This window comes from Capsicum annuum, chromosome 10 (genome assembly GCF_002878395.1).
Source record: "Capsicum annuum cultivar UCD-10X-F1 chromosome 10, UCD10Xv1.1, whole genome shotgun sequence".
Lineage (NCBI taxonomy): Eukaryota > Viridiplantae > Streptophyta > Magnoliopsida > Solanales > Solanaceae > Capsicum > Capsicum annuum.
Genome location: NC_061120.1, coordinates 175148220 through 175163886, shown reverse-complemented (window position 1 = coordinate 175163886; position 15667 = coordinate 175148220).

Here is a 15667-nt window from a genome sequence, read left to right as displayed (position 1 = left end):
GAATTGGACAATTGGGAAACTGGTCGATGACGCGATGTGGGGAAATTGCGGTCCTTCACTGATTGGGACATGGAAGTTCTCTGCGATGCAGTGAAATCGCGGAGAGATACTGGAAACTGGTAAATGCCAATTTAGCCTTTGGATCAATGCGCCAAGATTGCACACCTTCACTAGAAATTGACAATTGTCATTTAGACTGGCTCCGTGATGCACTAACGGTTAAAATGATGGTGTTTAATGACTGAAACTTAAAATCGCCATAACTTATTACCCGATTACCAGATTTGAGCGAATTCTATATCGTTGGAAAGCTAATTCAATTTTCTACACAATGGAAGTCTCTAAACTAACAAATAATGAGTGTTTAAAAAATTTTATGTATGAATACTCATGTATTAGGACTTAGATTAAGCTAAGGAAATTCGGGGTATTACAGTACTCCTACCTCATTGTTATTTACAACTAAAGGCATGGTTTAATGAATTTAAAATATTTATTATGAATTATAAATGGTGTTTTGAAAAACCAATGTTGAGGGTTTTGGGTGCATATTATTGAGTATTGTTTACTCTTGGTTTAAATTATGGTTTCACATATTTTTGGTGGTGGTTTGCATATGTCAATGCTTGCTAGTTGTGGTTTAAAAATGGGTCATGGGTAACCCTAACCTTGATAGTTTATGCTTGGTTTTGGTTTTGGTAAAATTATGCCCTCAACAGATTTGACAAAATGCCTGTGAGAATGTTTTTACTCTAATATTGAACATTCATTGAAGCGATTGCATGATATGATTTGGTAATGGAATCCTAAATTGTTTTGGATGGTTTTTGAATGGTCTAAATGGTTTGGAATTGTTAAATAGTAAGGTCTTAGTGGTCATGGCTATAGTTTAATTGAAAACCTTGTAGGGTACATGGGAATCCCCCAAGTGAATATAATAATGAAAGTGTTTTGAATGTTGAACATCTTATGGAGTACATGGGAATCCCCCAAGCAAAACCTTAATAATGAAATACTAGTGGGGTAGACGGGAACCCCCAAGTAAACCTAATAATGATGCACTTGCGGGGTACATTGAAATCCCCCAAGTAAACTAAATAATGTAACCTATGGGGTACATAGGAATCCCCTAAGAATTGCTAAGGACATTGTTTGCAAGCTATAGTCGTTATAACGATACCATTAATAATAACCTTAGTTAATAATAAAATCGAATTAGTGGTTTGGTTATGTGGTAATGGTTTTAATTGGGTAATAATGGCAAGGTGTGATAGCTAATCATGAAGGTGTGAGCCCAAAGGACGGACACTGGAAAAATTATGTTTACCGATATGAGGATAGGTCATGGATACCTCATAATATACTTATAGGGTAAATAAGAATCCCCTAAGTATACTTGTATACATGTATCATGGAGAGCGACGGGTGCATGATAATCCCCTACTCCTTTGGTATCTCTTATTCGTGCGGCTACATGTATCGAGGCTGATTCAGTGGGTTACACTAGACCCATATAGCCCATGGGTGGTTCTAGGATGGTTAAGCTACGCATACCTAGGTTAATAGTTTTAAAGGTATGTTAAACCCGATTTTCTTTCCTAGAATGGTTATATATATGTATATATGGTTGTAAAGGCACATGGTTGGTTTACTTGGTTTTAAAAGTTGGCACTATTTTATTTTTATCCTGAGTACTTTCTAGCATTCACCCGCTATATGCCCATGCAATACAGGAACCAACCATACTAATTCTCTTGCTCATTAATTTGATTCAGGGATAATTGGTGTTGGATTGGAGTGGTAAGCTTCCATAGTTTAGAAGTTCTCTACTTTATGATATGGATTACATTTCATACTTTGTATCTTTTCGTAGACATTGGTTGTTGGCTATGGTCGGGGCATGTCCCGACTAGATACTCTTTGGTTTACTTTAGAGGTTTTGTATGGACAACTGTGGACTTGGTATGGAATGATTGTGATATATTTATATACACTTTGTGTTTCCATTTTTGGTTTGGTTGGTTGGTTATTGGATGGATTGACTGGGTTGGGTTGTTCTCAAATATAGACTTATCCCAAAGTTATTACATTGCTAAATACGTTATCTTGTTATGTTATCAGAATTGATTCGACTCATGGTATAATATGGTTGGTTTGATTGGGTATCGGGGGTGGTCTGTGATCCTAGTTAGACTTCAGATGCCCATTACGATAAGGCCCCAATTTTGGTTATGTCAAGTTAATATTAGAGCCAGGTTTCGGGGTCATAGGGTATCTACAAAGTCATGTAGAATAGAGTCTTACTTATGGGTGTGTTGTGCACCACATTTATAATCAGGAGGCTAATAGGCATTAAGGAATGTTTTCACATTCTTATTGTTCTACTTTAGGGCTATAAAGTCTATGTTCTTGAACTCTTTCCTAAATCTTCTTTTGGTTCACCGTTCAGATGATGTCCTCTCAATGATCTAAAGTTCTTGGAAACTAACCTATCCTATTTGTGGACAACATGGATGTATCTAGTCCAACTCATGGGGCACAGAGCCAGTCAAGGGTCATAGTTTCTGATTTTTCTCGTATAATTCCACCTGTCTCTTTTAAACCTACTCCAGAAGGTGGAAATCATGTTTAGTTACCTCAAGGAGAGGTTACCAATGTCGAGTTTCAACATTTTATTAATCTATTAACCTAGATAGTGACAACTCTATCACGCCAGTCTGGTCCTATTAGTACGAGAGAGAATAAGAAAAAGTTAATAAATAGGTAAAGTAAGAGGTCTCAATTTTTTTAACAAAGGGGAGGCCAATAATATGGTGGTAAGTGGTACAAAGAAGAGTTGGGTGGGTCTTAACTTTTGTTCTATGGCTAGTTCTCCCTACCTCAAGTCATTAGGAGATAGATGTTTTTAGATTGGTAATACTTCTCGGGCACAGGGTGCCCAATCTTAGGCCAGTGGGGTTCGATTCGTACGATCCTATCCTTTCTTTAGATTTTATGGTCGGTCGCATCGTGGTTTTTATAAAAAAGGGAGAAATCGGTGTTTTAATTTTGGTTAGTTGGGTCTTATACAATAGGAGTACCCCATAAGGATTTCCACTTGGGAAACTATAATACTAGTTGCCGCTTCTCTAGCTCTTGCATCGAGGGGTGCTACTTCTGGCTCTAATACTGTTTGGGATTATCTCAATGCTTTTACTATCCCTCAGGAGTTTGAGGCAACTTTTGATGCTGACACTAGTATGTTGCAACATTTTTCTCATGTTATAAATTATTTACTTGGTCTGGGGTCCCCTTTATCATATATGATCCCACTTGTAGCTGTGTAATTTGGTTTTGGTCCCAAGGTTGTTTCAAACTCTTTTTCTATTTCTACCCTAATAGGTGACTCTATGATTGTAAAAAGGGTCTATAGGGGTGTGCGGTATCTTTTGGTATTAAAGGAGACTCTGGTGGATTTGTTTGACTCAAAAATGGTGGATCTATGACATTCTGGGGAAGTATTGTTTCAAACTCTTTTCCTATTTCTACCCTAATAGGTGACTCTGTGATTGTAAAAAGGGTCTATAGGGGTGTGCAGTATCTGTTGGTATTAAAGGAGACTCTAGTGGATTTATTTGACTCAGATATGGTGGATCTATGACATTCAGGGGAAGTATTGGTTGCACTCGTGCTACACGTCATTAGAACATTGTACCCATAAGGTTGTCTTTAGGCTCCCTGGTGAGTCGATTATAGGATGGGAGGTTGATTCTTGGGCTATTAAGGTGAAAGGTTATATCATATCTTAGAGCTCAGAGATTGTTCTCTAAAGGGGGTGTCTCTAGTATCTGGTCTGAGTTAAACATTCTAACTCAAAAATTCATTTTTTGTATTTGATTTTAGTAGTGAATAAGTTTTCCTAAGGTCCTTCCCGATGACCTTCGTGGTGTCTTTCTTGTGGGGAGATTGAATTATGGATTGGTCTTATTTCAGACACTTGTCCAAATTTCTATTCTATCTTTGAAGAATGGTTTTAGTGGAGTTAAAGGGGCTTAAGGGGCCATTAAAGAACCCCTTTAGAAAAAGGTTTCATCCTAGTGTTTCTCCATAGAGTGTTTCCTTTCTTTTATGCATAAGGGGGATAGTTTTTCCTGTAAATACATAGGTTATCAGTGGATGAATAAGGAATTTAGAGTGTCCTTCTTGTGGGATTGGCCATGTATGATTATTTTTATATGGGGTACTTTGTTAGGAGTACATGGTGGTTGATATATACTGGGTTTGAACCTGGATGTTGCTTTTTTTATGAAGGGAGTATGTTAGTTCGAGGATACCAGTGCATATATTGTGGAGGTAGATTGGTAGGTTTGATGAGGTGTGCGGAAAGGTGGCAAGGTTGGTGACTTAGGGAATACAATAGTGGGAAAATTTTAACCTTATAGGCTAGGGGTTTAGGTTGAACTAATGGATTGGGGTTAAGTCATTGGATGGGTTAGAGCATGGAGTTTTTGTGACTATACTGGACTCTATGTGGCATTTGGATGGATGAGGTTTTAGGTATAGGTGAACCAAGCATTCCTTGTAAACATCCTTAGTGGTACCCATTAGAGTGGAGTATTGTGCTTATAGGTGTATTAAGATGAGGGTCGAGGATTAATCTTAAATATTCTTCAAGCGATAGACTTCAAGGAAAGCTCGAGGTGCATCTTCTCCTATTTTAGTGATCCTCGCCTATCTTAGTTAATAGAGCACTCTCCTAGTATTGCGCGCATTCTATGTGTTTGTGTTGAGGTAAGGTGTGGATGGTCCTTCATTAGTTGGTTCCTTTGGGTGGTATTGGTATCTCAAATTATTTGTCTTATAAGGAAGTCCCGGTAAGGATCTAGGTTGGCAAGTTCGCCGATTACGAACATAAGGTGTGGCTTCTACGAAGGTTCTATGGTGGAATTAAAACCCCGAGGAAGCTATTTGGGATGCGGAAGTTGGCATAGAGTCCAAGTGCCCGCGTTGGTTCTTCGTTCCGGAAATTCATGTGTGAGGTATGTGTTTTCATCACACATCTTTGTTTTCTAACTTGGTTAAGGGAAGGGTGGATTTCCTTGTATCCTTGTTTTCTAACTTAGTTAGGGGTCGGTTAAGCTACACATACCCAGGTTAATACTTTGAAAGGCATGCTAAACCCGGTTCCCTTTCCCAGCATGGTTATATATATGTATGTATGGTATGAATGAACATGGTTGGTTTACTTGATTTTAAAGATTAGAATTATTTTATTCTTATCCTAACTACTTGCTAGCATTCACCCGCTAACCCATCTTTGGGTGGTTATATTCCCACGCGATGCTAGAACCGGCTATACTACTCCTCTTGGTCATTGATCGGATTCGGGGATAATCTGTGTTGAATTGAAGTGGCGAGCTTCCTAGTTTGAAAGGCATCTATTTCATATCATGGTTTAGTTTTCATAAATCTTGTCTTTTCATAGAATTTGATTTTTGGCTATGACCGAGGGCATGTCCCGACTAGATACTCTTTGGTTTGGTTTAGGCTTTGTATAGACAACTATGGAATTAAGTATGGAATGATCGTGATATACTTATATATATATACTTTGGGTTTTCATTTTTGGATTGGTTGGTTGGTTATTCAATGGATTGACTTGGTTGGGTTGGTCTCAGATATAGACTTATCCCTAAGTCATTAAATTACATTGCTAAATGCATTATCTTATTATGTGTTTGAAATTCATCTGACTCAGGGTATACGAAGCTTGGTTGGATTGGGTATTAGGGGTGGTCCTTGGTACCGGTCGAAAAGAGCTGCCTAATACTAGAACGATAAATTTTATTGTAAGCGAACTCGATGAGTGACAAATCATCCACCCAACTACCTCCAAAATCAATCACACAGGCCCATATCATATCTTCCAAAGTCTGAATTGTCCTCTCCACTTGTCCATCCGTCTGAGGGTGGAAAGCGGTGCTAAGGTTCACACATATGCCTAACTCTTTCTGAAATGAATGCCAAAAGTGAGAAGAGAACTACATACCACGATCTGAAATTATGGAAAGAGGTGCACCATGCAACTTGATAATCTCCTGAATAAATAGGTTAGCATAATCCTCCTAAAAAAGTTAGTCATCACAGGAAAGAAGTGAGCAGACTTAGTCATCCTATCCACGATAACCCAAATCGAATCAAGCTAGTTCCTAGACCGCAGAAGACCAGTGATAAAATCCATGTTGATTATCTCCCACTTCCAAATAGGCAACTCACTATCTTGCGAGATGCCACCACGCCTCAAGTTCTCAACCTTTACTTGCTAGAAGACCACACACTTAACCAAATAGTTGGCAATATCTCTCTTTATGTTATTTCAGCAATAAATCCCCTTCAAGTCATGGTACATCTTTATAGAACAAGGATGAATTGTATACCTTGACTCATGATCCTCAACCAAAATCCTTTCTTGCAGCCCATCAATATCCGGAACACATAACTTACCTTGGTACCTCAAGATACCATCACCACCAATCTCAAAAACCATAACCTTTTGGTGACCCACATTAGCCTTAATCTGCATAAGAATAGGATTCAAAACCCGTTTCTCCTTTACCTCGGTACCAATAGATGATTTAACCACTTCTTGAACAATCACCCTTCTATCTTCAGAGTCCAAAAGCTGAACTCCCAGGTTAGCCAACCGGTGAATATTATTTACCAATCCTTGCTTCTTCTCATCCACATAAGACAAGCTACCCATAAACAACCCACTAAGAGCATCAGCAACCACATTAGCTTTACATGAGTGATAATGAAGACTCATGTCATAGTCCTTGAGCAACTCAAACCATCTCTTTTGCCTAAGATTCAACTCCTTTTGGGTGAACACATACTGTAAGCTCTTATAATCTTAATAAATATAAAAATGCAGACCATAAAAGTAGTGACGCCAAATCTTTAATGCAAACACCTCGGCAGCTAACTCTAGATCATAAGTAAGATTCCTTTCATGGAACTTAAGCTATCTAGAATCATACACCACCACCCTACTATGTTGCATCAAGACACAACCTAATCCTACAAGAGATGCATCATAGTAAACAACAAAACCATCAGTACACTCGGGCAAGGTATCAAAACAGAACTCAACTTATCTTTTAACTTCTTAAAACTACCATTACAAGCATCGGACCACAGAGAATTCACCTTTTTCTAAGTCAACTTAGTCAACAGAGCAGCAATCAAAGAGAAGATCTCCATAAACCTCCTATAATACCCGGCTAAACCCAAGAACCTCCGAGTATTAATTAGAGTCATGGGTCAAGGCCACTTCTTAATCGTATCAACTTTCTATGGATCTACCACGATCCCCTTACTAGAAATAACATGACCCAAAAAGTTCACAACTTTCAACCAAAACTCACACTCTGAAAACTTGGTATATAGTCATTGATCCTTAAGAGTCTACAATACTATTTAGAAATGATTGGCATGATCCTCCTCACTATTAGAATATATCAAGATGGCATAAACAAATATGATCACAAAAAAATCCAAGAACTGACTGAATACCCAATTCATCAGGTCCATAAATGCAGTCGGAGCATTAGTCAAACCAAAAGACATGACTAGAAACTCACAGTGACCATACCGGGTATGGAAAGCAGTCTTAGGGATATCCACCTCCCTAATCTTCAACTGGTGATAACCTGACCGAAGATCATTCTTAGAAAAGCATCTAGCATCCTGAATATAGTTAAAAATGTCATCAATCCTAGGGAGAGGGTACATATTATTCACAGTTACCCTATTCAACTACCGATAGTCTATCCACATCTGAAGGGACCTATCTTTATTATTCACAAAAAGCACAGGAGCACCCTATGGAGAGACACTAGGACAGATGAAAACCTTATCAAGAAGATCCTTCAACTACCCCTTAACTTCTTTCAACTCAGCCGGAGCCATTCTATATGGAGGAATAGAGAAAATATGGGTATTCGATAGAAGATCAATCCCAAAATCTATTTTCTTATTGGAAAAAATACCAAGAAGATCATCAAAAAACATTTCAGTAAATTCATTCACCATATGGGTAGATTGCAAAGAGGGACCCTCAGAACTAGAATCTTTAACTCGAACTAAATAATGTAGGCCCCATTTGGAAATCAACTTTTAGGCTCGAAGATAAGAAATTAATCTCCCCTTAGGCACTAGGGAACTTTTCTCCAAATTTTATTGCTGGTTCATTAGGGAATTGGAAACAGACCCTTCGAGTCTGACGATCTACAGAAGCGCAGCACAAATGGAGCTAATTTGTTCCCAAGATCACATCAAAGTCCACCAAATCCAACTCTATCAAATCCACTAAAGTCTCCCTAGAAAAGATGGACACCACACAGCCCCTACAGACTTTTATAGCCACAATAAAATCACCCACCAAGGTAGACACAGAGAAGGGATCAAAAATACTTTTGGGACTAAAACCAAATTGAACAGCCACATAAGGGGTCACATAAGAAAGAGTAGAACCCGAATCAAGCAGACAATATACCTCACAGGAGAAAAATTATAACGTACCAGTAATTACATTAGTAGATGCCTTAGATTCTTGATAGGTGGAAAGATCATAAAGAAGGCTCCAGCTAGTACCGATACTAGAAGTAGCACCCTTTGTTATGGGAGATAAAGAAATATAAATGAAATCTTATTAGCTCCAATAACAACATTTGCTGACGAATAGTTTCTCTGAATATAACTAGGCTGGCCATATTTGAAACATGAATTCCTTTCCTCATCATAATAACCACGATGTATCTGTCAACAAAATATGTAATGAGGATAAGACCGGGCTAACTAAGCTATACTACTTGATACTGGGTACCTTATGCCCTAAACCCACTATTAGTCTGAAAGTGATGACCACCAGACAGCTTAGGATAAGGAGCACTAGCCACAGAATATGATCCTGAGTTCCTCAAGTCCTCTTCTCTCCCTACTGCCTACCATCTATGCCACTATTTAGATGCCCTCCACCTTGCTTTGAGCATCTAAACTTGTTATCCGACCTTATTTCTATTTCTGCTTGTTTCTTCTTTTCATCTTTAACCTACTGCATATACACCACAAGCCTAGAGATATCCATGTCATTATTAAACATTGCGGCCTTATACTCTAGTATCAACTCATATGACAAACCCAAAGAAAACTTTCTCAACCTATCCTCATGCTAGACACCAACTCCAGAGCATAATGAGACAACTGATGGAACTTCAAGGAATATTCCTTTACACTTATCATACCTTGCCTCAAGTTCACAAACTCTTTGGCCTTATCCCTCTTTAACTCCCGAGGAAAGAAATGTTCAAGAAAAGCACTCAAAAACCTATCCTATATAGCCATGTCTGCACCATCAGCCTTTAACTATTCAAACTCCTCATACCACTGATATGTCATATCCTTCAGCTAATAAGTTGCAAATTCCACTCCTTCAAAATCAGATGTGTGCATCACCTAAAAAATATTTTCCATCTCATCAACAAAATCTTAAGGATTATCCTCAGCCTTAGAGCCAGTAAAGGTTGGAGGAATCTCCTCAACCTTAGATCTAGTAAAGGTTGGAGGATTCAACCTCATAAACTATCCACCCCTAGTGACCACAGAAAATAGAGCAACAAAACTAATGCGGTCAGGCTGATGAAATTGAGAAATCACCAACTAAGTCAATAAATGAATAGAATGACAAAAGTCAGCATTAGAAATGTATCATTGTGGTAGTGGGACATGAACATCATCATCCTGAGAAGGACTGGTAGGGACTATTGAAACTCTACATAGGCAGTAAGGAGCAAGGACCCTAGACCGAGTTTATACTCCATAAGTATAAGAAGTTCCATCCATATTATCCTCAGATGTGACAAAGGAGTTTCCATAAGTATCAGATCTTTAGGGAGGCATGGTCTGAAAGGCGAACAAATGGAATTTGAGAAGATTTCAATGCCCTAGACTCTATAGCCCAAAAATAGAACACAAGAAAGGGCAACATTTCTAAATTCCTTGTAGTCTCTCCCTTATAATTGTGGCATGTTACACACCCATAAAAGAGACTCTACATGACACATCTTTGTAGACACCTAATAACGATGAGCCTAGGCTCTGGTACCAAGCTTATCACGACTCAAACCAGGACCTAGTCGTGATGGGTATCTTAACTCCACTGAGGACTGGAGACCTACCCATTGCCTATCTAACTAGAACCTAATATAACTAGCAACAGATGAATTTTGAACATATAACAAGATAGAGCTGAGTTCTAAACATATAACAAGATAGAGCTAGGTTTCGAGCATATAATAAGATGGATAAATCAATAAAAAGATTGGTCTAAGAATCCATAACACCATACACCCACACTTTATTATCCATAAAAGCCTCTAAGAAACTAAACATCAACCCATGTCGGGACATGCCCCCGACTATAGTCAATAAGAAAACCAATAAGGTAGTCTAGACATAGATGAAATAATGCCTTTCGAAAGAATGAAAGCTCACCACTTCAAGAAAGACCAGCAAAAGAACCAGAGTCACCTATCACAGCATAAGGAAATAGAAATATCTCCAGACCCTGAATCGCGTGGGGATAGAGCATCCAAGGACAGTTAGCAAGGTGAGCTCTATTATGTAACTCAGGGAAGAGATAAAGTAATGTCATAATAAAATCAGTCCAAAACCATTGCAAACCAATGTACAAAATCATATATATATATAATATCTTGGGATAGGGAACAAAGTTTAACATAAAGTTTAAAGCATTTGCTTAGACTATGTAGCTAAGCTATCTTATCATCTAGGCACCCATGGGCTATATGGGTTCAGCTCCCTTTGCTAAAAGGGCCCCAGTGCATGTTAGCTGCATGAACCAGAGATATCCAAGGAAGACTGGGAATGCACCAACCCCACGTCATTTTATGATACATATATATAAGTGTGAACCATGCACATGGTCGTCAAATATAGTTCCTAGTGTTCGACCTCTCTAGGACTTAAAAGTTTATGATAAGATACACAACCCTCCATCAATCTCAATTAAAATAGTTTACACCTTCCCATTCATTAACAAAGAATCATTCAGTATGGCATATACCATTCGTATCGCCATACCAATTATGCTGCAATATCATTATGCCATTCCAATTATTTATCACCTTTAGAAAATTCCCCAACCCTTGTGACTTATCAAGTCAAATTTAGGGGAATGCCTTAACCCCCGTGTTTATAAAAATCAAGTTGAAGGAATGCCTCGACCCTTTTAGTTTATGATTAATTCAACACATCGCGAACAAGGACTTCTAAAATAATTTTTATCCATTTAACAATATATGCAATGCAATAATTTAGGAAGGTAAGCCAAATCATGTGATTATAAATGTTTTAAAGCCAATGATGCAAGTGGGTTGAGGGACCACAATTTCCAAAACCAAATTCCAAACCAAAATTATCAAATTAGAGAAATGCCTTGACCCCCATCCCATTCACCATACCCATGCACCCCAAGGGGTTTTAAACTATATAGATAAAACATAAACAATGCATTATAGCCATGAAAAAATCTAATTCAAATAACTATCCTTGAAAAACCCTCAACCAAAATCACTTCCATATTGAAATCCACATGAATCCATGCCTTTAGAGAAGACAAGTTTAAGGGAAGAGATTACATGCATGAAAGAATTAAGAATTATGGATGGAAATTACCAATTGGAGCTCTAAAACCCAAATTCTTAGAGAGCCTAGTTGTTCTTACATTAGGTATCTGAGAGAGCAAGGAGTAGTTTATGATTGTAATAAAAAGGGATGGGTTCCCTTATAGTATTTTAGGTCGTGGGTTTTTATTGGGGAATGGGGTTAGTGACCAAAGTGCTCTCAATTAAAATGCTGAAATCTATCGCCTAGTCATTACAATTCACATCACAACTAATGACGACTGGGTGTGAGTCTTATCCTGGACTCATAGTCTTTACAGACTCTTGGGCACGCTTCTCTGGTTTGGTCATGAGTCACACCCTACGACTCACGACCATACCTTACAACTCATAAAGTCCTAGTCTTAGTCACCATATAAAATGAACCACCTTACTAATGAGACTATGAGTCCTATCTTACGACTCATAATGTCTCAGCATGACTCGTGAGGGTCCAGTCGTACTCAGGACAGAAATATTTGCCAACTTACTAGTCAGGCTACGATTGGCACTATATGACTCGTGTGGAGTCTTTACTACTCATCTCCTGATTCATACCCTGGACAGTAAGCTCAAAACTCAAAAAAATTTAAAGGCAAAATTCTGGGGTATTACAATACTAAGTCACCTAATGCTGCATAGGAGCAATAGATAACCCTTCAAACCCTACATCATGAAATAATATAGCTATAGTGATAGTCAGTGGGATAAGAACTGGCATGTCACTCAAGAAAGATAATAAAATAATACAATTACAAAAACACAGTCCTAAACCATATGCACCACATTCATATAAATTTATATAGGATACCAAGATAGGGATAAGGGTCAAGAACATGAGAGTTTAAATCCATTAACTTAGACTGTGTAGCTTGTTATATCCTAAAGGAACCCATGGGCTATATGGGTTCAGCCCTACTACAGAAAGGGCTCCAGTGTATGTTAGCCATATGAATAAAAAAATCACAAAAAATAGAGCTTCTAACAAATATGGTTTATGGTTTTGACCCCCCCAAGATCTACACCTTCATGGTGAGATACATAAATCCCTCTAAGTCCAAATTAAAACAATTTGCACATCAACCAACCATTAATGCATGATTCATTCATTAAGGCATTTACCACTTGGTATCGTCACACCAATATGCTTCCAAGCTAATATATTTATGGCAAACCATACCATATAACTAAATTAACTCCTAAATTCCATTTAAAACCCAATCTGTGGCCATCAAGTGCATCCAAAATCATTTTTATATCCATTTACCCTTTTAACACGATGCAATAGGTTCAAAAATAAGTTAAACGATGCATCTATCCATATTCAAAACCAAGTTTAAAAAGTGGATTGAGGTTAATGCAATTATCATGTAAAAATTTCCATCAATTTAGGGAAACCTATGTCCTTCATTCCAACCATCAAAATAATGTACAAATTCAGTCCCCATAACTATTAATTAAAGCGTAAGTAAACAATGTAAAACATGGAGAATGAAATTCAAGTAAAACTAATCAAAATCCCTCAACCCAATTTGAAACCCACGATCTAAATCACATGAATATATAATTATTCAATTCCACAATATAAAAGTACAAGTTAGGGATGAGCAACACCCCTAAAATATAGAACAACTTAAACAGAATTTAAAGTTTGGAGCTTGGAGGATAAAATTCTTATTAAACCCTTGAGCTCTCTTGGGTTTTGAGTTAGGGAGGAAAAAGAATGATTTTTTATCTTGGAAAATAGAAGAGAATGGGGTTATTTTATGTTTAAGTGTCCTAAAAGTGGTAAAAGACTAAAAGCCCCTAACCTCAAGTGAAAAAAATTAAAATTGGAAAAATTTAAATTGCAACATGGCACGTCACTATTATAGAGGGTAGCCTTCATTCTACGCTCTTATCATAGAGGCTAACCTCCAGGGAACGCTAATATCGCAGAGGCTCACTGCCTTGGGGTCCTAAAATGACCCCAAACCTCTTTCAAAAATTCTAAAACTTTTCCAAATGACCCTCTTAATATCCTAAAACATAATTTAAGTCAAAAACTAACATTACACACATGGGAGTGTTCAAAATAAAATCATTAAAATTTTGCAGAGTCTTACAAAGTGTAAGGCCAGCTCAGGTTCCATGAGTTTAGTTGATATCCCCATGCTTCCGGACTTGTTAAGTCACCTTTTTAGTCAATTGAAGGGTGTTCTACTGAGTGTACCTAGTATTTCTCAGACTTCGAGTGGTGTTTCACCATCTAAATCCGCATCTGCTTATGGTATTCATACTTTAGGGGTACATTAGCATTTTTGGTACCCCCGTGTGTCGTTTTAGTGCCTGTCAAACTTTCAATTTATCAAGTTTATATGGGTACAGTAATGTCTTCTAATAATCATAAGAGGTTTAAGAGGTTTATCCACTAGGCTTCATCAAAGTTCAGTGGAGCGATTAGTGGGTTATCCACTAAGGATTGGTGGATGTCTTTATCTAGTTGTAGACCTTTGGGTTTGCATGCTATGACTTGGGCCTAATTTTCTAAGGCTTTCTTAGAGAGATTTATGCTATATATCTTGATAGGTCAGATGTGTGATATGTTTGGTTACTTGGAAAAGGGCTTCATGTCTATTATTGAGTATAAGGTATGGTTTTATGCTCTATGAAAAGTGGTTCATAGAGTGGTGGGGGTGGTGTTAAAGGTGCTGTAGGTAGAGGTAGGAGAGATCATGGTGGTGGTCTCAGGGTTACTCAGTCTGAGATTTGACATGGTTAGAGTTATGCTATACCTAAAAACCTAAGGTAGAGGCTTTCGATGCAGTTATTACAAGGATTGTCCTAGTTCGCTATGGATTTTCTTGTGTTATTTGACCCTTAGTCTATATTTTTCAATATGTCTACATATTATGCTTCTTGTTATGAGGCTGCATAGGAGCCTCTTGTTTTGCCTCATTATATTTTTACTTCTGTAGGAGATTCTTTAGTGGTGGATATGGTGTATCGATCTAGTATGGTTACCTTTGCAAGGCAAGATACTTTGGTAGATGTTAACCTAAGATATAATTGATTTCGATGTTATCTTGGATATGCTTGGTTAGATCTTTATCAAAACATTTATTATTCTTATACCAAGATTGTGACTTTACCTACATCAGGTGCACCAAGGTTAGCTTTGAAGGCTAAGCTTAATTCAAGTCCAAAGGAGTTATATCATTTTGATATGCTCATTGTATTATAGAAATGGGCATTTGTCTTAATTTGCTTATGCTCACGATTCTAGTATTACCTCACTGCCTTTTATGGATTCTATTTAAGTTATTTGGAAGTTCATGGATGTATTTTATATAAATTTACCTGGTATGCCTCCTAATCATAATATTGATTTTTTTTATTAACATGGAGTCAATCACCAAGCCCATCTCCGTTCCTCCCTATACGATGGCAGTTGAATAAAGTAATGGTCAAGTATAAGTATCCTCTTCCTTGCATTATCGATCTTTATGATCAACTTTAGGATTCTTTAAATTTTCCAAGATTGATTTGAGATCTGGGTATCACCAATTGAAGATTAGAGCTTTGGATGTTCTAAGGACAAATTTTTAGACTCAATACTATCATTCTGGGTTCTTCTTCATATCATTTGAGTTGACCAATATCCCTGCAATATTCTTGGAGTTGATGAATCGAGTATTTCACCCGTATATTAACTTTATTGTGATTGTTTTTATAAATATCATCAAGTAAATTCCAAAAATAAGGTCAATCATTTGAAGCATTTGACAATTGTACTTTAGAGGTTGCGTGATGAGAAGTTGTATGCTAATTTCTCCAAGTATGAGTTTGGTTAAATTTTATCTCTTTCATGGGTCATATGGTGACCAAGAACAGTATTATGGCTGATTCGTCCAAGATAATGGCAATTTTTTATTGGGCTAGACCTATTTCTCCTATTAAGATTC